Genomic DNA, 15,029 nt, shown 5'->3' on the forward strand with positions numbered 1-15,029 from the left:
CCCAGCTCACTAAACATAAAAGTCATGAAAGCAGAAATAAAATCGCCTGCGGCCACACCACCTTGAATAAGCCTGATCTCGTCTGATCTCAGAAGCTAAGCAATGTTGGGCTTGGTTAGTACTTGGATGGGAGACCACCTGGGAATATCAAGTGCTGCAGGCATTACATTTTACAATTGAAATGTGTGGAGGACAAAAGGAAATTTTGGAGGAATCACCCCCAGCTCACTAAACATAAAAGTCATGAAAGCAAAAATGCAATCGCCTGCGGCCACACCACCTTGAATAAGCCTGATCTCGTCTGATCTCAGAAGCTAAGCAATGTTGGGCTTGGTTAGTACTTGGATGGGAGACCACCTGGGAATATCAAGTGCTGCAGGCATTACATTTTACAATTGAAATGTGTGGAGGACAAAAGGAAATTTTGGAGGAATCACCCCCAGCTCCCTAAACATAAAAGTCATGAAAGCAGAAATGCAATCGCCTGCGGCCACACCACCTTGAATAAGCCTGATCTCGTCTGATCTCAGAAGCTAAGCAATGTTGGGCTTGGTTAGTACTTGGATGGGAGACCACCTGGGAATATCAAGTGCTGCAGGCATTACATTTTACAATTGAAATGTGTGGAGGACAAAAGGAAATTTTGGAGGAATCACCCCCAGCTCACTAAACATAAAAGTCATGAAAGCAGAAATGCAATCGCCTGCGGCCACACCACCTTGAATAAGCCTGATCTCGTCTGATCTCAGAAGCTAAGCAATGTTGGGCTTGGTTAGTACTTGGATGGGAGACCACCTGGAAATATCAAGTGCTGCAGGCATTACATTTTTGTAATTACATTTTACAATTGAAATGTGTGGAGGCCAAAAGGAAATTTTGGAGGAATCACCCCCAGCTCACTAAACATAAAAGTCATGAAAGCAGAAATGCAATCGCCTGCGGCCACACCACCTTGAATAAGCCTGATCTCGTCTGATCTCAGAAGCTAAGCAATGTTGGGCTTGGATAGTTCTTGGATGGGAGACCACCTGGGAATATCAAGTGCTGCAGGCATTACATTTTACAATTGAAATGTGTGGAGGCCAAAAGGAAATTTTGGAGGAATCACCCCCAGCTCACTAAACATAAAAGTCATGAAAGCAGAAATAAAATCGCCTGCGGCCACACCACCTTGAATAAGCCTGATCTCGTCTGATCTCAGAAGCTAAGCAATGTTGGGCTTGGTTAGTACTTGGATGGGAGACCACCTGGGAATATCAAGTGCTGCAGGCATTACATTTTACAATTGAAATGTGTGGAGGACAAAAGGAAATTTTGGAGGAATCACCCCCAGCTCACTAAACATAAAAGTCATGAAAGCAAAAATGCAATCGCCTGCGGCCACACCACCTTGAATAAGCCTGATCTCGTCTGATCTCAGAAGCTAAGCAATGTTGGGCTTGGTTAGTACTTGGATGGGAGACCACCTGGGAATATCAAGTGCTGCAGGCATTACATTTTACAATTGAAATGTGTGGAGGACAAAAGGAAATTTTGGAGGAATCACCCCCAGCTCCCTAAACATAAAAGTCATGAAAGCAGAAATGCAATCGCCTGCGGCCACACCACCTTGAATAAGCCTGATCTCGTCTGATCTCAGAAGCTAAGCAATGTTGGGCTTGGTTAGTACTTGGATGGGAGACCACCTGGGAATATCAAGTGCTGCAGGCATTACATTTTTGTAATTACATTTTACAATTGAAATGTGTGGAGGCCAAAAGGAAATTTTGGAGGAATCACCCCCAGCTCACTAAACATAAATGTCATGAAAGCAGAAATGCAATCGCCTGAGGCCACACCACCTTGAATAAGCCTGATCTCGTCTGATCTCAGAAGCTAAGCAATGTTGGGCTTGGTTAGTACTTGGATGGGAGACCACCTGGGAATATCAAGTGCTGCAGGCATTACATTTTACAATTGAAATGTGTGGAGGCCAAAAGGAAATTTTGGAGGAATCACCCCCAGCTCACTAAACATAAAAGTCATGAAAGCAGAAATAAAATCGCCTGCGGCCACACCACCTTGAATAAGCCTGATCTCGTCTGATCTCAGAAGCTAAGCAATGTTGGGCTTGGTTAGTACTTGGATGGGAGACCACCTGGGAATATCAAGTGCTGCAGGCATTACATTTTACAATTGAAATGTGTGGAGGACAAAAGGAAATTTTGGAGGAATCACCCCCAGCTCACTAAACATAAAAGTCATGAAAGCAAAAATGCAATCGCCTGCGGCCACACCACCTTGAATAAGCCTGATCTCGTCTGATCTCAGAAGCTAAGCAATGTTGGGCTTGGTTAGTACTTGGATGGGAGACCACCTGGGAATATCAAGTGCTGCAGGCATTACATTTTACAATTGAAATGTGTGGAGGACAAAAGGAAATTTTGGAGGAATCACCCCCAGCTCCCTAAACATAAAAGTCATGAAAGCAGAAATGCAATCGCCTGCGGCCACACCACCTTGAATAAGCCTGATCTCGTCTGATCTCAGAAGCTAAGCAATGTTGGGCTTGGTTAGTACTTGGATGGGAGACCACCTGGGAATATCAAGTGCTGCAGGCATTACATTTTTGTAATTACATTTTACAATTGAAATGTGTGGAGGCCAAAAGGAAATTTTGGAGGAATCACCCCCAGCTCACTAAACATAAATGTCATGAAAGCAGAAATGCAATCGCCTGAGGCCACACCACCTTGAATAAGCCTGATCTCGTCTGATCTCAGAAGCTAAGCAATGTTGGGCTTGGTTAGTACTTGGATGGGAGACCACCTGGGAATATCAAGTGCTGCAGGCATTACATTTTTGTAATTACATTTTACAATTGAAATGTGTGGAGGACAAAAGGAAATTTTGGAGGAATCACCCCCAGCTCCCTAAACATAAAAGTCATGAAAGCAGAAATGCAATCGCCTGCGGCCACACCACCTTGAATAAGCCTGATCTCAGAAGCTAAGCAATGTTGGGCTTGGTTAGTACTTGGATGGGAGACCACCTGGGAATATCAAGTGCTGCAGGCATTACATTTTACAATTGAAATGTGTGGAGGCCAAAAGGAAATTTTGGCGGAATCACCCCCAGCTCACTAAACATAAAAGTCATGAAAGCAAAAAAGCAATCGCCTGCGGCCACACCACCTTGAATAAGCCTGATCTCGTCTGATCTCAGAAGCTAAGCAATGTTGGGCTTGGTTAGTACTTGGATGGGAGACCACCTGGGAATATCAAGTGCTGCAGGCATTACATTTTTGTAATTACATTTTACAATTGAAATGTGTGGAGGACAAAAGGAAATTTTGGAGGAATCACCCCCAGCTCCCTAAACATAAAAGTCATGAAAGCAGAAATGCAATCGCCTGCGGCCACACCACCTTGAATAAGCCTGATCTCAGAAGCTAAGCAATGTTGGGCTTGGTTAGTACTTGGATGGGAGACCACCTGGGAATATCAAGTGCTGCAGGCATTACATTTTTGTAATTACATTTTACAATTGAAATGTGTGGAGGACAAAAGGAAATTTTGGAGGAATCACCCCCAGCTCACTAAACATAAAAGTCATGAAAGCAGAAATGCAATTGCCTGCGGCCACACCACCTTGAATAAGCCTGATCTCAGAAGCTAAGCAATGTTGGGCTTGGTTAGTACTTGGATGGGAGACCACCTGGGAATATCACGTGCTGCAGGCATTACATTTTTGTAATTACATTTTACAATTGAAATGTGTGGAGGCCAAAAGGAAATTTTGGAGGAATCACCCCCAGCTCACTAAACATAAAAGTCATGAAAGCAGAAATGCACTCGCCTGCGGCCACACCACTTTGAATAAGCCTGATCTTGTCTGATCTCAGAAGCTAAGCAATGTTGGGCTTGGTTAGTACTTGGATGGGAGACCACCTGGGAATATCAAGTGCTGCAGGCATTACATTTTACAATTGAAATGTGTGGAGGACAAAAGGAAATTTTGGAGGAATCACCCCCAGCTCACTAAACATAAAAGTCATGAAAGCAGAAATGCAATTGCCTGCGGCCACACCACCTTGAATTAGCCTGATCTCAGAAGCTAAGCAATGTTGGGCTTGGTTAGTACTTGGATGGGAGACCACCTGGGAATATCAAGTGCTGCAGGCATTACATTTTTGTAATTACATTTTACAATTGAAATGTGTGAAGGACAAAAGGAAATTTTGGAGGAATCACCCCCAGCTCACTAAACATAAAAGTCATGAAAGCAGAAATGCAATCGCCTGCGGCCACACCACCTTGAATAAGCCTGATCTCGTCTGATCTCAGAAGCTAAGCAATGTTGGGCTTGGTTAGTACTTGGATGGGAGACCACCTGGGAATATCAAGTGCTGCAGGCATTACGTTTTACAATTGAAATGTGTGGAGGACAAAAGGAAATTTTGGAGGAATCACCCCCAGCTCACTAAACATAAAAGTCATGAAAGCAGAAATGCATTCGCCTGCAGCCACACCACCTTGAATAAGCCTGATCTCAGAAGCTAAGCAATGTTGGGCTTGGTTAGTACTTGGATGGGAGACCACCTGGGAATATCAAGTGCTGCAGGCATTACATTTTTGTAATTACATTTTACAATTGAAATGTGTGGACAAAAGGAAATTTTGGAGGAATCACCCCCAGCTCACGAAACATAAAAGTCATGAAAGCAGAAATGCAATTGCCTGCTGCCACACCACCTTGAATAAGCCTGATCTCGTCTGATCTCAGAAGCTAAGCAATGTTGGGCTTGGTTAGTACTTGGATGGGAGACCACCTGGGAATATCAAGTGCTGCAGGCATTACTTTTTTGTAATTACATTTTACAATTGAAATGTGTGGAGGCCAAAAGGAAATTTTGGAGAAATCACCCCCAGCTCACTAAACATAAAAGTTATGAAAGCAGAAATGCAATCGCCTGCGGCCACACCACCTTGAATAAGCCTGATCTCGTCTGATCTCAGAAGCTAAGCAATGTTGGGCTTGGTTAGTACTTGGATTGGAGACCACCTGGGAATATCAAGTGCTGCAGGCATTACATTTTACAATTGAAATGTGTGGAGGACAAAAGGAAATTTTGGAGGAATCACCCCCAGCTCACTAAACATAAAAGTCATGAAAGCAGAAATGCAATCGCCTGCGGCCACACCACCTTGAATAAGCCTGATCTCGTCTGATCTCAGAAGCTAAGCAATGTTGGGCTTGGTTAGTACTTGGATGGGAGACCACCTGGGAATATCAAGTGCTGCAGGCATTACATTTTACAATTGAAATGTGTGGAGGACCAAAGGAAATTTTGGAGGAATCACCCCCAGCTCACTAAACATAAAAGTCATGAAAGCAGAAATGCACTCGCCTGCGGCCACACCACCTTGAATAAGCCTGATCTCGTCTGATCTCAGAAGCTAAGCAATGTTGGGCTTGGTTAGTACTTGGATGGGAGACCACCTGGGAATATCAAGTGCTGCAGGCATTACATTTTACAATTGAAATGTGTGGAGGACAAAAGGAAATTTTGGAGGAATCAGCCCCAGCTCACTAAACATAAAAGTCATGAAAGCAGAAATGCAATCGCCTGCGGCCACACCACCTTGAATAAGCCTGATCTCGCCTGATCTCATCTGATCTCAGAAGCTAAGCAATGTTGGGCTTGGTTAGTACTTGGATGGGAGACCACCTGGGAATATCAAGTGCTGCAGGCATTACAATTGAAATGTGTGGAGGACAAAAGGAAGTTTTGGAGGAATCACCCCCAGCTCACTAAACATAAAAGTCATGAAAGCAGAAATGCAATCGCCTGCGGCCACACCACCTTGAATAAGCCTGATCTCGTCTGATCTCAGAAGCTCAGCAATGTTGGGCTTGGTTAGTACTTGGATGGGAGACCACCTGGGAATATCAAGTGCTGCAGGCATTACATTTTACAATTGAAATGTGTGGAGGACAAAAGGAAATTTTGGAGGAATCACCCCCAGCTCACTAAACATAAAAGTCATGAAAGCAGAAATGCAATCGCCTGCGGCCACACCACCTTGAATAAGCCTGATCTCGTCTGATCTCAGAAGCGAAGCAATGTTGGGCTTGGTTAGTACTTGGATGGGAGACCACCTGGGAATATCAAGTGCTGCAGGCATTACATTTTACAATTGAAATGTGTGGAGGACAAAAGGAAATTTTGGAGGAATCAGCCCCAGCTCACTAAACATAAAAGTCATGAAAGCAGAAATGCAATCGCCTGCAGCCACACCACCTTGAATAAGCCTGATCTCGTCTGATCTCAGAAGCTAAGCAATGTTGGGCTTGGTTAGTACTTGGATGGGAGACCACCTGGGAATATCAAGTGCTGCAGGCATTACATTTTTGTAATTACATTTTACAATTGAAATGTGTGGAGGACCAAAGGAAATTTTGGAGGAATCACCCCCAGCTCACTAAACATAAAAGTCATGAAAGCAGAAATGCAATCGCCTGCGGCCACACCACCTTGAATAAGCCTGATCTCGTCTGATCTCAGAAGCTAAGCAATGTTGGGCTTGGTTAGTACTTGGATGGGAGACCACCTGGGAATATCAAGTGCTGCAGGCATTACATTTTTGTAATTACATTTTACAATTGAAATGTGTGGAGGACAAAAGGAAATTTTGGAGGAATCACCCCCAGCTCACTAAACATAAAAGTCATGAAAGCAGAAATGCAATCGCCTGCGGCCACACCACCTTGAATAAGCCTGATCTCGTCTGATCTCAGAAGCTAAGCAATGTTGGGCTTGGTTAGTACTTGGATGGGAGACCACCTGGGAATAACAAGTGCTGCAGGCATTACATTTTACAATTGAAATGTGTGGAGGACAAAAGGAAATTTTGGAGGAATCACCCCCAGCTCACTAAAAATAAAAGTCATGAAAGCAGAAATGCAATCGCCTGCGGCCACACCACCTTGAATGAGCCTGATCTCGTCTGATCTCAGAAGCTAAGCAATGTTGGGCTTGGTTAGTACTTGGATGGGAGACCACCTGGGAATATCAAGTGCTGCAGGCATTACATTTTACAATTGAAATGTGTGGAGGACAAAAGGAAATTTTGGAGGAATCACCCCCAGCTCATTAAACATAAAAGTCATGAAAGCAGAAACGCAATCGCCTGCAGCCACACCACCTTGAATAAGCCTGATCTCGTCTGATCTCAGAAGCTAAGCAATGTTGGGCTTGGTTAGTACTTGGATGGGAGACCACCTGGGAATATCAAGTGCTGCAGGCATTACATTTTACAATTGAAATGTGTGGAGGACAAAAGGAAATTTTGGAGGAATCACCCCCAGCTCACTAAACATAAAAGTCATGAAAGCAGAAATGCAATCGCCTGCGGCCACACCACCTTGAATAAGCCTGATCTCGCCTGATCTCATCTGATCTCAGAAGCTAAGCAATGTTGGGCTTGGTTAGTACTTGGATGGGAGACCACCTGGGAATATCAAGTGCTGCAGGCATTACAATTGAAATGTGTGGAGGACAAAAGGAAATTTTGGAGGAATCACCCCCAGCTCACTAAACATAAAAGTCATGAAAGCAGAAATGCAATCGCCTGCGGCCACACCACCTTGAATAAGCCTGATCTCGTCTGATCTCAGAAGCTAAGCAATGTTGGGCTTGGTTAGTACTTGGATGGGAGACCACCTGGGAATATCAAGTGCTGCAGGCATTACATTTTACAATTGAAATGTGTGGAGGACAAAAGGAAATTTTGGAGGACTCACCCCCAGCTCACTAAACATAAAAGTCATGAAAGCAGAAATGCAATCGCCTGCGGCCACACCACCTTGAATAAGCCTGATCTCGCCTGATCTCGTCTGATCTCAGAAGCTAAGCAATGTTGGGCTTGGTTAGTACTTGGATGGGAGACCACCTGGGAATATCAAGTGCTGCAGGCATTACATTTTACAATTGAAATGTGTGGAGGACAAAAGGAAATTTTGGAGGAATCACCCCCAGCTCCCTAAACATAAAAGTCATGAAAGCAGAAATGCAATCGCCTGCGGCCACACCACCTTGAATAAGCCTGATCTCGTCTGATCTCAGAAGCTAAGCAATGTTGGGCTTGGTTAGTACTTGGATGGGAGACCACCTGGGAATATCAAGTGCTGCAGGCATTACATTTTTGTAATTACATTTTACAATTGAAATGTGTGGAGGACAAAAGGAAATTTTGGAGGAATCACCCCCAGCTCACTAAACATAAAAGTCATGAAAGCAGAAATGCAATCGCCTGCGGCCACACCACCTTGAATAAGCCTGATCTCAGAAGCTAAGCAATGTTGGGCTTGGTTAGTACTTGGATGGGAGAACACCTGGGAATATCAAGTGCTGCAGGCATTACATTTTACAATTGAAATGTGTGGAGGACAAAAGGAAATTTTGGAGGAATCACCCCCAGCTCACTAAACATAAAAGTCATGAAAGCAGAAATGCACTCGCCTGCGGCCACACCACCTTGAATAAGCCTGATCTCGTCTGATCTCAGAAGCTAAGCAATGTTGGGCTTGGTTAGTACTTGGATGGTAGACCACCTGGGAATATCAAGTGCTGCAGGCATTACATTTTACAATTGAAATGTGTGGAGGACAAAAGGAAATTTTGGAGGAATCACCCCCAGCTCACTAAACATAAAAGTCATGAAAGCAGAAATGCAATCGCCTGCGGCCACACCACCTTGAATAAGCCTGATCTCGCCTGATCTCATCTGATCTCAGAAGCTAAGCAATGTTGGGCTTGGTTAGTACTTGGATGGGAGACCACCTGGGAATATCAAGTGCTGCAGGCATTAAAATTGAAATGTGTGGAGGACAAAAGGAAATTTTGAAGGAATCACCCCCAGCTCACTAAACATAAAAGTCATGAAAGCAGAAATGCAATCGCCTGCGGCCACACCACCTTGAATAAGCCTGATCTCGTCTGATCTCAGAAGCTAAGCAATGTTGGGCTTGGTTAGTACTTGGATGGGAGACCACCTGGGAATATCAAGTGCTGCAGGCATTACATTTTACAATTGAAATGTGTGGAGGACAAAAGGAAATTTTGGAGGAATCACCCCCAGCTCACTAAACATAAAAGTCATGAAAGCAGAAATGCAATCGCCTGCGGCCACACCACCTTGAATAAGCCTGATCTCGTCTGATCTCAGAAGCTAAGCAATGTTGGGCTTGGTTAGTACTTGGATGGGAGACCACCTGGGAATATCAAGTGCTGCAGGCATTACATTTTACAATTGAAATGTGTGGAGGACAAAAGGAAATTTTGGAGGAATCACCCCCAGCTCACTAAACATAAAAGTCATGAAAGCAGAAATGCAATCGCCTGCGGCCACACCACCTTGAATAAGCCTGATCTCGCCTGATCTCGTCTGATCTCAGAAGCTAAGCAATGTTGGGCTTGGTTAGTACTTGGATGGGAGACCACCTGGGAATATCAAGTGCTGCAGGCATTACATTTTACAATTGAAATGTGTGGAGGACAAAAGGAAATTTTGGAGGAATCACCCCCAGCTCACTAAACATAAAAGTCATGAAAGCAGAAATGCAATCTCCTGCGGCCACACCACCTTGAATAAGCCTGATCTCGTCTGATCTCAGAAGCTAAGCAATGTTGGGCTTGGTTAGCACTTGGATGGGAGACCACCTGGGAATATCAAGTGCTGCAGGCATTACATTTTACAATTGAAATGTGTGGAGGACAAAAGGAAATTTTGGAGGAATCACCCCCAGCTCACTAAACATAAAAGTCATGAAAGCAGAAATGCAATCGCCTGCGGCCACACCACCTTGAATGAGCCTGATCTCGTCTGATCTCAGAAGCTAAGCAATGTTGGGCTTGGTTAGTACTTGGATGGGAGACCACCTGGGAATATCAAGTGCTGCAGGCATTACATTTTACAATTGAAATGTGTGGAGGACAAAAGGAAATTTTGGAGGAATCACCCCCAGCTCACTAAACATAAAAGTCATGAAAGCAGAAATGCAATCGCCTGCGGCCACACCACCTTGAATAAGCCTGATCTCATCTGATCTCAGAAGCTAAGCAATGTTGGGCTTGGTTAGTACTTGGATGGGAGACCACCTGGGAATATCAAGTGCTGCAGGCATTACATTTTTGTAATTACATTTTACAATTGAAATGTGTGGTGGACAAAAGGAAATTTTGGAGGAATCACCCCAAGCTCACTAAACATAAAAGTCATGAAAGCAGAAATGCAATCGCCTGCGGCCACACCACCTTGAATAAGCCTGATCTCAGAAGCTAAGCAATGTTGGGCTTGGTTAGTACTTGGATGGGAGACCACCTGGGAATATCAAGTGCTGCAGGCATTACATTTTTGTAATTACATTTTACAATTGAAATGTGTGGAGGACAAAAGGAAATTTTGGAGGACTCACCCCCAGCTCACTAAACATAAAAGTCATGAAAGCAGAAATGCAATCGCCTGCGGTCACACCACCTTGAATAAACCTGATCTCGTCTGATCTCAGAAGCTAAGCAGTGTTGGGCTTGGTTAGTACTTGGATGGGAGACCACCTGGGAATATCAAGTGCTGCAGGCATTACATTTTTGTAATTACATTTTACAATTGAAATGTGTGGAGGACAAAAGGAAATTTTGGAGGACTCACCCCCAGCTCACTAAACATAAAAGTCATGAAAGCAGAAATACAATCGCCTGCGGCCACACCACCTTGAATAAGCCTGATCTCGTCTGATCTCAGAAGCTAAGCAGTGTTGGGCTTGGTTAGTACTTGGATGGGAGACCACCTGGGAATATCAAGTGCTGCAGGCATTACTTTTTTGTAATTACATTTTACAATTGAAATGTGTGGAGGACAAATGGAAATTTTGGAGGAATCACCCCCAGCTCACTAAACATAAAAGTCATGAAAGCAGAAATGCATTCGCCTGCGGCCACACCACCTTGAATAAGCCTGATCTCGTCTGATCTCAGAAGCTAAGCAGTGTTGGGCTTGGTTAGTACTTGGATGGGAGACCACCTGGGAATATCAAGTGCTGCAGGCATTACATTTTTGTAATTACATTTTACAATTGAAATGTGTGGAGGACAAAAGGAAATTTTGGAGGAATCACCCCCAGCTCACTAAACATAAAAGTCATGAAAGCAGAAATGCAATCGCCTGCGGCCACACCACCTTGAATAAGCCTGATCTCGCCTGATCTCAGAAGCTAAGCAATGTTGGGCTTGGTTAGTACTTGGATGGGAGACCACCTGGGAATATCAAGTGCTGCAGGCATTACATTTTTGTAATTACATTTTACAATTGAAATGTGTGGAGGACAAAAGGAAATTTTGGAGGAATCACCCCCAGCTCACTAAACATAAAAGTCATGAAAGCAGAAATGCAATCGCCTGCGGCCACACCACCTTGAATAAGCCTGATCTCGTCTGATCTCAGAAGCTAAGCAATGTTGGGCTTGGTTAGTACTTGGATGGGAGACCACCTGGGAATATCAAGTGCTGTAGGCATTACATTTTTGTAATTACATTTTACAATTGAAATGTGTGGAGGACAAAAGGAAATTTTGGAGGACTCACCCCCAGCTCACTAAACATAAAAGTCATGAAAGCAGAAATGCAATCGCCTGCGGCCACACCACCTTGAATAAGCCTGATCTCGTCTGATCTCAGAAGCTAAGCAATGTTGGGCTTGGTTAGTACTTGGATGGGAGACCACCTGGGAATATCAAGTGCTGCAGGCATTACATTTTTGTAATTACATTTTACAATTGAAATGTGTGGAGGACAAAAGGAAATTTTGGAGGACTCACCCCCAGCTCACTAAACATAAAAGTCATGAAAGCAGTAATGCAATCGCCTGCGGCCACACCACCTTGAATAAGCCTGATCTCGTCTCATCTCAGAAGCTAAGCAATGTTGGGCTTGGTTAGTACTTGGATGGGAGACCACCTGGGAATATCAAATGCTGCAGGCATTACATTTTTGTAATTACATTTTACAATTGAAATGTGTGGAGGACAAAAGGAAATTTTGGAGGACTCACCCCCAGCTCACTAAACATAAAAGTCATGAAAGCAGAAATGCAATCGCCTGCGGCCACACCACCTTGAATAAGCCTGATCTCGTCTGATCTCAGAAGCTAAGCAATGTTGGGCTTGGTTAGTACTTGGATGGGAGACCACCTGGGAATATCAAGTGCTGCAGGCATTACATCTTTGTAATTACATTTTTCAATTGAAATGTGTGGAGGACAAAAGGAAATTTTGGAGGAATCACCCCCAGCTCACTAAACATAAAAGTCATGAAAGCAGAAATGCAATCGCCTGCGGCCACACCACCTTGAATAAGCCTGATCTCGTCTGATCTCAGAAGCTAAGCAGTGTTGGGTTTGGTTAGTACTTGGATGGGAGACCACCTGGGAATATCAAGTGCTGCAGGCATTACATTTTTGTTATTACATTTTACAATTGAAATGTGTGGAGGACAAAAGGAAATTTTGGAGGACTCACCCCCAGCTCACTAAACATAAAAGTCATGAAAGCAGAAATGCAATCGCCTGCGGCCACACCACCTTGAATAAGCCTGATCTCGTCTGATCTCAGAAGCTAAGCAGTGTTGGGCTTGGTTAGTACTTGGATGGGATTCCACCTGGGAATATCAAGTGCTGCAGGCATTACATTTTTGTAATTACATTTTACAATTGAAATGTGTGGAGGACAAAAGGAAATTTTGGAGGAATCACCCCCAGCTCACTAAACATAAAAGTCATGAAAGCAGAAATGCAATCACCTGCGGCCACACCACCTTGAATAAGCCTGATCTCGTCTGATCTCAGAAGCTAAGCAATGTTGGGCTTGGTTAGTACTTGGATGGGAGACCACCTGGGAATATCAAGTGCTGCAGGCATTACATTTTTGTAATTACATTTTACAATTGAAATGTGTGGAGGACAAAAGGAAATTTTGGAGGACTCACCCCCAGCTCACTAAACATAAAAGTCATGAAAGCAGAAATGCAATCGCCTGCGGTCACACCACCTTGAATAAACCTGATCTCGTCTGATCTCAGAAGCTAAGCAGTGTTGGGCTTGGTTAGTACTTGGATGGGAGACCACCTGGGAATATCAAGTGCTGCAGGCATTACATTTTTGTAATTACATTTTACAATTGAAATGTGTGGAGGACAAAAGGAAATTTTGGAGGACTCACCCCCAGCTCACTAAACATAAAAGTCATGAAAGCAGAAATACAATCGCCTGCGGCCACACCACCTTGAATAAGCCTGATCTCGTCTGATCTCAGAAGCTAAGCAGTGTTGGGCTTGGTTAGTACTTGGATGGGAGACCACCAGGGAATATCAAGTTCTGCAGGCATTACTTTTTTGTAATTACATTTTACAATTGAAATGTGTGGAGGACAAATGGAAATTTTGGAGGAATCACCCCCAGCTCACTAAACATAAAAGTCATGAAAGCAGAAATGCATTCGCCTGAGGCCACACCACCTTGAATAAGCCTGATCTCGTCTGATCTCAGAAGCTAAGCAATGTTGGGCTTGGTTAGTACTTGGATGGGAGACCACCTGGGAATATCAAGTGCTGCAGGCATTACATTTTTGTAATTACATTTTACAATTGAAATGTGTGGAGGACAATGGAAATTTTGGAGGAATCACCCCCAGCTCACTAAACATAAAAGTCATGAAATCAGAAATGCAATCGCCTGCGGCCACACCACCTTGAATAAGCCTGATCTCAGAAGCTAAGCAATGTTGGGCTTGGTTAGTACTTGGACGGGAGACCACCTGGGAATATCAAGTGCTGCAGGCATTACATTTTTGTAATTACATTTTACAATTGAAATGTGTGGAGGCCAAAAGGAAATTTTGGAGGAATCACCCCCAGCTCACTAAACATAAAAGTCATGAAAGCAGAAATGCAATTGCCTGCGGCCACACCACCTTGAATAAGCCTGATCTCGTCTGATCTCAGAAGCTAAGCAATGTTGGGCTTGGTTAGTACTTGGATGGGAGACCACCTGGGAATATCAAGTGCTGCAGGCATTACATTTTACAATTGAAATGTGTGGAGGACAAAAGGAAATTTTGGAGGAATCACCCCCAGCTCACTAAACATAAAAGTCATGAAAGCAGAAATGCAATCGCCTGCGGCCACACCACCTTGAATAAGCCTGATCTCGCCTGATCTCGTCTGATCTCAGAAGCTAAGCAATGTTGGGCTTGGTTAGTACTTGGATGGGAGACCACCTGGGAATATCAAGTGCTGCAGGCATTACATTTTACAATTGAAATGTGTGGAGGACAAAAGGAAATTTTGGAGGAATCACCCCCAGCTCACTAAACATAAAAGTCATGAAAGCAGTAATGCAATCGCCTGCGGCCACACCACCTTGAATAAGCCTGATCTCGTCTGATCTCAGAAGCTAAGCAATGTTGGGCTTGGTTAGCACTTGGATGGGAGACCACCTGGGAATATCAAGTGCTGCAGGCATTACATTTTACAATTGAAATGTGTGGAGGACAAAAGGAAATTTTGGAGGACTCACCCCCAGCTCACTAAACATAAAAGTCATGAAAGCAGAAATGCAATCGCCTGCGGCCACACCACCTTGAATGAGCCTGATCTCGTCTGATCTCAGAAGCTAAGCAATGTTGGGCTTGGTTAGTACTTGGATGGGAGACCACCTGGGAATATCAAGTGCTGCAGGCATTACATTTTACAATTGAAATGTGTGGAGGCCAAAAGGAAATTTTGGAGGAATCACCCCCAGCTCACTAAACATAAAAGTCATGAAAGCAGAAATGCAATCGCCTGCGGCCACACCCCCTTGAATAAGCCTGATCTCGTCTGATCTCAGAAGCTAAGCAATGTTGGGCTTGGTTAGTACTTGGATGGGAGACCACCTGGGAATATCAAGTGCTGCAGGCATTACATTTTTGTAATTACATTTTACAATTGAAATGTG

The 15,029-nt window shown here is 44.0% G+C and overlaps 50 non-coding genes and 17 pseudogenes across 50 annotated transcripts; all 67 read left to right on the forward strand.

The window, feature by feature from the left end:
• The first annotated feature begins 44 nt into the window (after positions 1–44).
• LOC131716680 (5S ribosomal RNA) lies at positions 45–163 on the forward strand. Its single transcript, XR_009315565.1, has one exon. It is a non-coding gene; the product is annotated as a 5S ribosomal RNA (ribosomal RNA).
• A 100-nt stretch (positions 164–263) lies between these two features.
• Positions 264–382, forward strand: LOC131716681 (5S ribosomal RNA). The gene has a single exon (XR_009315566.1). It is a non-coding gene; the product is annotated as a 5S ribosomal RNA (ribosomal RNA).
• Positions 383–482: 100 nt separating this feature from the next.
• LOC131716682 (5S ribosomal RNA) lies at positions 483–601 on the forward strand. The gene has a single exon (XR_009315567.1). It is a non-coding gene; the product is annotated as a 5S ribosomal RNA (ribosomal RNA).
• Positions 602–701: 100 nt separating this feature from the next.
• On the forward strand, positions 702–820 carry LOC131711726 (5S ribosomal RNA). Its single transcript, XR_009313614.1, has one exon. It is a non-coding gene; the product is annotated as a 5S ribosomal RNA (ribosomal RNA).
• Positions 821–934: 114 nt separating this feature from the next.
• LOC131712334 (5S ribosomal RNA) lies at positions 935–1,053 on the forward strand. The gene has a single exon (XR_009314229.1). It is a non-coding gene; the product is annotated as a 5S ribosomal RNA (ribosomal RNA).
• A 100-nt stretch (positions 1,054–1,153) lies between these two features.
• On the forward strand, positions 1,154–1,272 carry LOC131716683 (5S ribosomal RNA). Its single transcript, XR_009315569.1, has one exon. It is a non-coding gene; the product is annotated as a 5S ribosomal RNA (ribosomal RNA).
• Positions 1,273–1,372: 100 nt separating this feature from the next.
• On the forward strand, positions 1,373–1,491 carry LOC131716684 (5S ribosomal RNA). Its single transcript, XR_009315570.1, has one exon. It is a non-coding gene; the product is annotated as a 5S ribosomal RNA (ribosomal RNA).
• A 100-nt stretch (positions 1,492–1,591) lies between these two features.
• On the forward strand, positions 1,592–1,710 carry LOC131716686 (5S ribosomal RNA). The gene has a single exon (XR_009315572.1). It is a non-coding gene; the product is annotated as a 5S ribosomal RNA (ribosomal RNA).
• Positions 1,711–1,824: 114 nt separating this feature from the next.
• Positions 1,825–1,943, forward strand: LOC131712572 (5S ribosomal RNA). The gene has a single exon (XR_009314463.1). It is a non-coding gene; the product is annotated as a 5S ribosomal RNA (ribosomal RNA).
• A 100-nt stretch (positions 1,944–2,043) lies between these two features.
• Positions 2,044–2,162, forward strand: LOC131716687 (5S ribosomal RNA). The gene has a single exon (XR_009315573.1). It is a non-coding gene; the product is annotated as a 5S ribosomal RNA (ribosomal RNA).
• Positions 2,163–2,262: 100 nt separating this feature from the next.
• On the forward strand, positions 2,263–2,381 carry LOC131716688 (5S ribosomal RNA). The gene has a single exon (XR_009315574.1). It is a non-coding gene; the product is annotated as a 5S ribosomal RNA (ribosomal RNA).
• A 100-nt stretch (positions 2,382–2,481) lies between these two features.
• On the forward strand, positions 2,482–2,600 carry LOC131716689 (5S ribosomal RNA). Its single transcript, XR_009315575.1, has one exon. It is a non-coding gene; the product is annotated as a 5S ribosomal RNA (ribosomal RNA).
• Positions 2,601–2,714: 114 nt separating this feature from the next.
• Positions 2,715–2,833, forward strand: LOC131712573 (5S ribosomal RNA). The gene has a single exon (XR_009314464.1). It is a non-coding gene; the product is annotated as a 5S ribosomal RNA (ribosomal RNA).
• Positions 2,834–2,947: 114 nt separating this feature from the next.
• LOC131714688 (5S ribosomal RNA) lies at positions 2,948–3,056 on the forward strand (annotated as a pseudogene).
• A 100-nt stretch (positions 3,057–3,156) lies between these two features.
• LOC131716690 (5S ribosomal RNA) lies at positions 3,157–3,275 on the forward strand. The gene has a single exon (XR_009315576.1). It is a non-coding gene; the product is annotated as a 5S ribosomal RNA (ribosomal RNA).
• Positions 3,276–3,389: 114 nt separating this feature from the next.
• Positions 3,390–3,498, forward strand: LOC131714689 (5S ribosomal RNA; annotated as a pseudogene).
• A 114-nt stretch (positions 3,499–3,612) lies between these two features.
• On the forward strand, positions 3,613–3,721 carry LOC131715970 (5S ribosomal RNA; annotated as a pseudogene).
• Positions 3,722–3,835: 114 nt separating this feature from the next.
• Positions 3,836–3,954, forward strand: LOC131710648 (5S ribosomal RNA). The gene has a single exon (XR_009312530.1). It is a non-coding gene; the product is annotated as a 5S ribosomal RNA (ribosomal RNA).
• Positions 3,955–4,054: 100 nt separating this feature from the next.
• On the forward strand, positions 4,055–4,163 carry LOC131715486 (5S ribosomal RNA; annotated as a pseudogene).
• A 114-nt stretch (positions 4,164–4,277) lies between these two features.
• On the forward strand, positions 4,278–4,396 carry LOC131716691 (5S ribosomal RNA). The gene has a single exon (XR_009315577.1). It is a non-coding gene; the product is annotated as a 5S ribosomal RNA (ribosomal RNA).
• Positions 4,397–4,496: 100 nt separating this feature from the next.
• On the forward strand, positions 4,497–4,605 carry LOC131715282 (5S ribosomal RNA; annotated as a pseudogene).
• A 111-nt stretch (positions 4,606–4,716) lies between these two features.
• Positions 4,717–4,835, forward strand: LOC131711270 (5S ribosomal RNA). Its single transcript, XR_009313153.1, has one exon. It is a non-coding gene; the product is annotated as a 5S ribosomal RNA (ribosomal RNA).
• Positions 4,836–4,949: 114 nt separating this feature from the next.
• Positions 4,950–5,068, forward strand: LOC131712837 (5S ribosomal RNA). Its single transcript, XR_009314725.1, has one exon. It is a non-coding gene; the product is annotated as a 5S ribosomal RNA (ribosomal RNA).
• Positions 5,069–5,168: 100 nt separating this feature from the next.
• On the forward strand, positions 5,169–5,287 carry LOC131716692 (5S ribosomal RNA). Its single transcript, XR_009315578.1, has one exon. It is a non-coding gene; the product is annotated as a 5S ribosomal RNA (ribosomal RNA).
• A 100-nt stretch (positions 5,288–5,387) lies between these two features.
• LOC131716693 (5S ribosomal RNA) lies at positions 5,388–5,506 on the forward strand. The gene has a single exon (XR_009315579.1). It is a non-coding gene; the product is annotated as a 5S ribosomal RNA (ribosomal RNA).
• Positions 5,507–5,606: 100 nt separating this feature from the next.
• Positions 5,607–5,735, forward strand: LOC131712957 (5S ribosomal RNA; annotated as a pseudogene).
• Positions 5,736–5,828: 93 nt separating this feature from the next.
• On the forward strand, positions 5,829–5,947 carry LOC131712342 (5S ribosomal RNA). Its single transcript, XR_009314237.1, has one exon. It is a non-coding gene; the product is annotated as a 5S ribosomal RNA (ribosomal RNA).
• Positions 5,948–6,047: 100 nt separating this feature from the next.
• On the forward strand, positions 6,048–6,166 carry LOC131710442 (5S ribosomal RNA). Its single transcript, XR_009312314.1, has one exon. It is a non-coding gene; the product is annotated as a 5S ribosomal RNA (ribosomal RNA).
• Positions 6,167–6,266: 100 nt separating this feature from the next.
• LOC131720667 (5S ribosomal RNA) lies at positions 6,267–6,385 on the forward strand. The gene has a single exon (XR_009319564.1). It is a non-coding gene; the product is annotated as a 5S ribosomal RNA (ribosomal RNA).
• Positions 6,386–6,499: 114 nt separating this feature from the next.
• Positions 6,500–6,618, forward strand: LOC131716694 (5S ribosomal RNA). Its single transcript, XR_009315580.1, has one exon. It is a non-coding gene; the product is annotated as a 5S ribosomal RNA (ribosomal RNA).
• A 114-nt stretch (positions 6,619–6,732) lies between these two features.
• Positions 6,733–6,851, forward strand: LOC131709882 (5S ribosomal RNA). The gene has a single exon (XR_009311746.1). It is a non-coding gene; the product is annotated as a 5S ribosomal RNA (ribosomal RNA).
• Positions 6,852–6,951: 100 nt separating this feature from the next.
• LOC131718301 (5S ribosomal RNA) lies at positions 6,952–7,070 on the forward strand. The gene has a single exon (XR_009317200.1). It is a non-coding gene; the product is annotated as a 5S ribosomal RNA (ribosomal RNA).
• A 100-nt stretch (positions 7,071–7,170) lies between these two features.
• Positions 7,171–7,289, forward strand: LOC131720668 (5S ribosomal RNA). Its single transcript, XR_009319565.1, has one exon. It is a non-coding gene; the product is annotated as a 5S ribosomal RNA (ribosomal RNA).
• A 100-nt stretch (positions 7,290–7,389) lies between these two features.
• LOC131712958 (5S ribosomal RNA) lies at positions 7,390–7,518 on the forward strand (annotated as a pseudogene).
• A 93-nt stretch (positions 7,519–7,611) lies between these two features.
• LOC131716695 (5S ribosomal RNA) lies at positions 7,612–7,730 on the forward strand. Its single transcript, XR_009315581.1, has one exon. It is a non-coding gene; the product is annotated as a 5S ribosomal RNA (ribosomal RNA).
• Positions 7,731–7,830: 100 nt separating this feature from the next.
• On the forward strand, positions 7,831–7,959 carry LOC131713315 (5S ribosomal RNA; annotated as a pseudogene).
• Positions 7,960–8,059: 100 nt separating this feature from the next.
• Positions 8,060–8,178, forward strand: LOC131716697 (5S ribosomal RNA). Its single transcript, XR_009315583.1, has one exon. It is a non-coding gene; the product is annotated as a 5S ribosomal RNA (ribosomal RNA).
• A 114-nt stretch (positions 8,179–8,292) lies between these two features.
• On the forward strand, positions 8,293–8,401 carry LOC131716190 (5S ribosomal RNA; annotated as a pseudogene).
• Positions 8,402–8,501: 100 nt separating this feature from the next.
• LOC131711005 (5S ribosomal RNA) lies at positions 8,502–8,620 on the forward strand. Its single transcript, XR_009312887.1, has one exon. It is a non-coding gene; the product is annotated as a 5S ribosomal RNA (ribosomal RNA).
• Positions 8,621–8,720: 100 nt separating this feature from the next.
• LOC131712959 (5S ribosomal RNA) lies at positions 8,721–8,849 on the forward strand (annotated as a pseudogene).
• Positions 8,850–8,942: 93 nt separating this feature from the next.
• LOC131716698 (5S ribosomal RNA) lies at positions 8,943–9,061 on the forward strand. Its single transcript, XR_009315584.1, has one exon. It is a non-coding gene; the product is annotated as a 5S ribosomal RNA (ribosomal RNA).
• A 100-nt stretch (positions 9,062–9,161) lies between these two features.
• LOC131716699 (5S ribosomal RNA) lies at positions 9,162–9,280 on the forward strand. The gene has a single exon (XR_009315585.1). It is a non-coding gene; the product is annotated as a 5S ribosomal RNA (ribosomal RNA).
• A 100-nt stretch (positions 9,281–9,380) lies between these two features.
• Positions 9,381–9,509, forward strand: LOC131713316 (5S ribosomal RNA; annotated as a pseudogene).
• A 100-nt stretch (positions 9,510–9,609) lies between these two features.
• Positions 9,610–9,728, forward strand: LOC131713557 (5S ribosomal RNA; annotated as a pseudogene).
• Positions 9,729–9,828: 100 nt separating this feature from the next.
• Positions 9,829–9,947, forward strand: LOC131718312 (5S ribosomal RNA). The gene has a single exon (XR_009317211.1). It is a non-coding gene; the product is annotated as a 5S ribosomal RNA (ribosomal RNA).
• Positions 9,948–10,047: 100 nt separating this feature from the next.
• LOC131717599 (5S ribosomal RNA) lies at positions 10,048–10,166 on the forward strand. The gene has a single exon (XR_009316488.1). It is a non-coding gene; the product is annotated as a 5S ribosomal RNA (ribosomal RNA).
• Positions 10,167–10,280: 114 nt separating this feature from the next.
• Positions 10,281–10,389, forward strand: LOC131714690 (5S ribosomal RNA; annotated as a pseudogene).
• A 114-nt stretch (positions 10,390–10,503) lies between these two features.
• Positions 10,504–10,622, forward strand: LOC131709752 (5S ribosomal RNA). Its single transcript, XR_009311614.1, has one exon. It is a non-coding gene; the product is annotated as a 5S ribosomal RNA (ribosomal RNA).
• A 114-nt stretch (positions 10,623–10,736) lies between these two features.
• Positions 10,737–10,855, forward strand: LOC131710037 (5S ribosomal RNA). The gene has a single exon (XR_009311903.1). It is a non-coding gene; the product is annotated as a 5S ribosomal RNA (ribosomal RNA).
• Positions 10,856–10,969: 114 nt separating this feature from the next.
• LOC131710038 (5S ribosomal RNA) lies at positions 10,970–11,088 on the forward strand. Its single transcript, XR_009311904.1, has one exon. It is a non-coding gene; the product is annotated as a 5S ribosomal RNA (ribosomal RNA).
• A 114-nt stretch (positions 11,089–11,202) lies between these two features.
• On the forward strand, positions 11,203–11,321 carry LOC131711566 (5S ribosomal RNA). The gene has a single exon (XR_009313452.1). It is a non-coding gene; the product is annotated as a 5S ribosomal RNA (ribosomal RNA).
• A 114-nt stretch (positions 11,322–11,435) lies between these two features.
• LOC131711105 (5S ribosomal RNA) lies at positions 11,436–11,554 on the forward strand. The gene has a single exon (XR_009312987.1). It is a non-coding gene; the product is annotated as a 5S ribosomal RNA (ribosomal RNA).
• A 114-nt stretch (positions 11,555–11,668) lies between these two features.
• LOC131716700 (5S ribosomal RNA) lies at positions 11,669–11,787 on the forward strand. The gene has a single exon (XR_009315586.1). It is a non-coding gene; the product is annotated as a 5S ribosomal RNA (ribosomal RNA).
• Positions 11,788–11,901: 114 nt separating this feature from the next.
• LOC131714217 (5S ribosomal RNA) lies at positions 11,902–12,020 on the forward strand (annotated as a pseudogene).
• Positions 12,021–12,134: 114 nt separating this feature from the next.
• LOC131716701 (5S ribosomal RNA) lies at positions 12,135–12,253 on the forward strand. The gene has a single exon (XR_009315587.1). It is a non-coding gene; the product is annotated as a 5S ribosomal RNA (ribosomal RNA).
• A 114-nt stretch (positions 12,254–12,367) lies between these two features.
• Positions 12,368–12,486, forward strand: LOC131712248 (5S ribosomal RNA). Its single transcript, XR_009314141.1, has one exon. It is a non-coding gene; the product is annotated as a 5S ribosomal RNA (ribosomal RNA).
• A 114-nt stretch (positions 12,487–12,600) lies between these two features.
• Positions 12,601–12,719, forward strand: LOC131712800 (5S ribosomal RNA). The gene has a single exon (XR_009314689.1). It is a non-coding gene; the product is annotated as a 5S ribosomal RNA (ribosomal RNA).
• A 114-nt stretch (positions 12,720–12,833) lies between these two features.
• LOC131710816 (5S ribosomal RNA) lies at positions 12,834–12,952 on the forward strand. Its single transcript, XR_009312698.1, has one exon. It is a non-coding gene; the product is annotated as a 5S ribosomal RNA (ribosomal RNA).
• A 114-nt stretch (positions 12,953–13,066) lies between these two features.
• Positions 13,067–13,185, forward strand: LOC131709753 (5S ribosomal RNA). The gene has a single exon (XR_009311615.1). It is a non-coding gene; the product is annotated as a 5S ribosomal RNA (ribosomal RNA).
• Positions 13,186–13,299: 114 nt separating this feature from the next.
• On the forward strand, positions 13,300–13,418 carry LOC131713544 (5S ribosomal RNA; annotated as a pseudogene).
• Positions 13,419–13,532: 114 nt separating this feature from the next.
• On the forward strand, positions 13,533–13,651 carry LOC131712574 (5S ribosomal RNA). The gene has a single exon (XR_009314465.1). It is a non-coding gene; the product is annotated as a 5S ribosomal RNA (ribosomal RNA).
• Positions 13,652–13,764: 113 nt separating this feature from the next.
• On the forward strand, positions 13,765–13,873 carry LOC131715690 (5S ribosomal RNA; annotated as a pseudogene).
• Positions 13,874–13,987: 114 nt separating this feature from the next.
• On the forward strand, positions 13,988–14,106 carry LOC131716704 (5S ribosomal RNA). The gene has a single exon (XR_009315589.1). It is a non-coding gene; the product is annotated as a 5S ribosomal RNA (ribosomal RNA).
• A 100-nt stretch (positions 14,107–14,206) lies between these two features.
• On the forward strand, positions 14,207–14,335 carry LOC131713317 (5S ribosomal RNA; annotated as a pseudogene).
• A 100-nt stretch (positions 14,336–14,435) lies between these two features.
• On the forward strand, positions 14,436–14,554 carry LOC131712803 (5S ribosomal RNA). Its single transcript, XR_009314692.1, has one exon. It is a non-coding gene; the product is annotated as a 5S ribosomal RNA (ribosomal RNA).
• Positions 14,555–14,654: 100 nt separating this feature from the next.
• Positions 14,655–14,773, forward strand: LOC131718323 (5S ribosomal RNA). The gene has a single exon (XR_009317222.1). It is a non-coding gene; the product is annotated as a 5S ribosomal RNA (ribosomal RNA).
• Positions 14,774–14,873: 100 nt separating this feature from the next.
• On the forward strand, positions 14,874–14,992 carry LOC131710274 (5S ribosomal RNA). The gene has a single exon (XR_009312146.1). It is a non-coding gene; the product is annotated as a 5S ribosomal RNA (ribosomal RNA).
• Positions 14,993–15,029: the final 37 nt, after the last annotated feature.

This window comes from Acipenser ruthenus, chromosome 44 (genome assembly GCF_902713425.1).
Source record: "Acipenser ruthenus chromosome 44, fAciRut3.2 maternal haplotype, whole genome shotgun sequence".
Taxonomy (NCBI): domain Eukaryota; kingdom Metazoa; phylum Chordata; class Actinopteri; order Acipenseriformes; family Acipenseridae; genus Acipenser; species Acipenser ruthenus.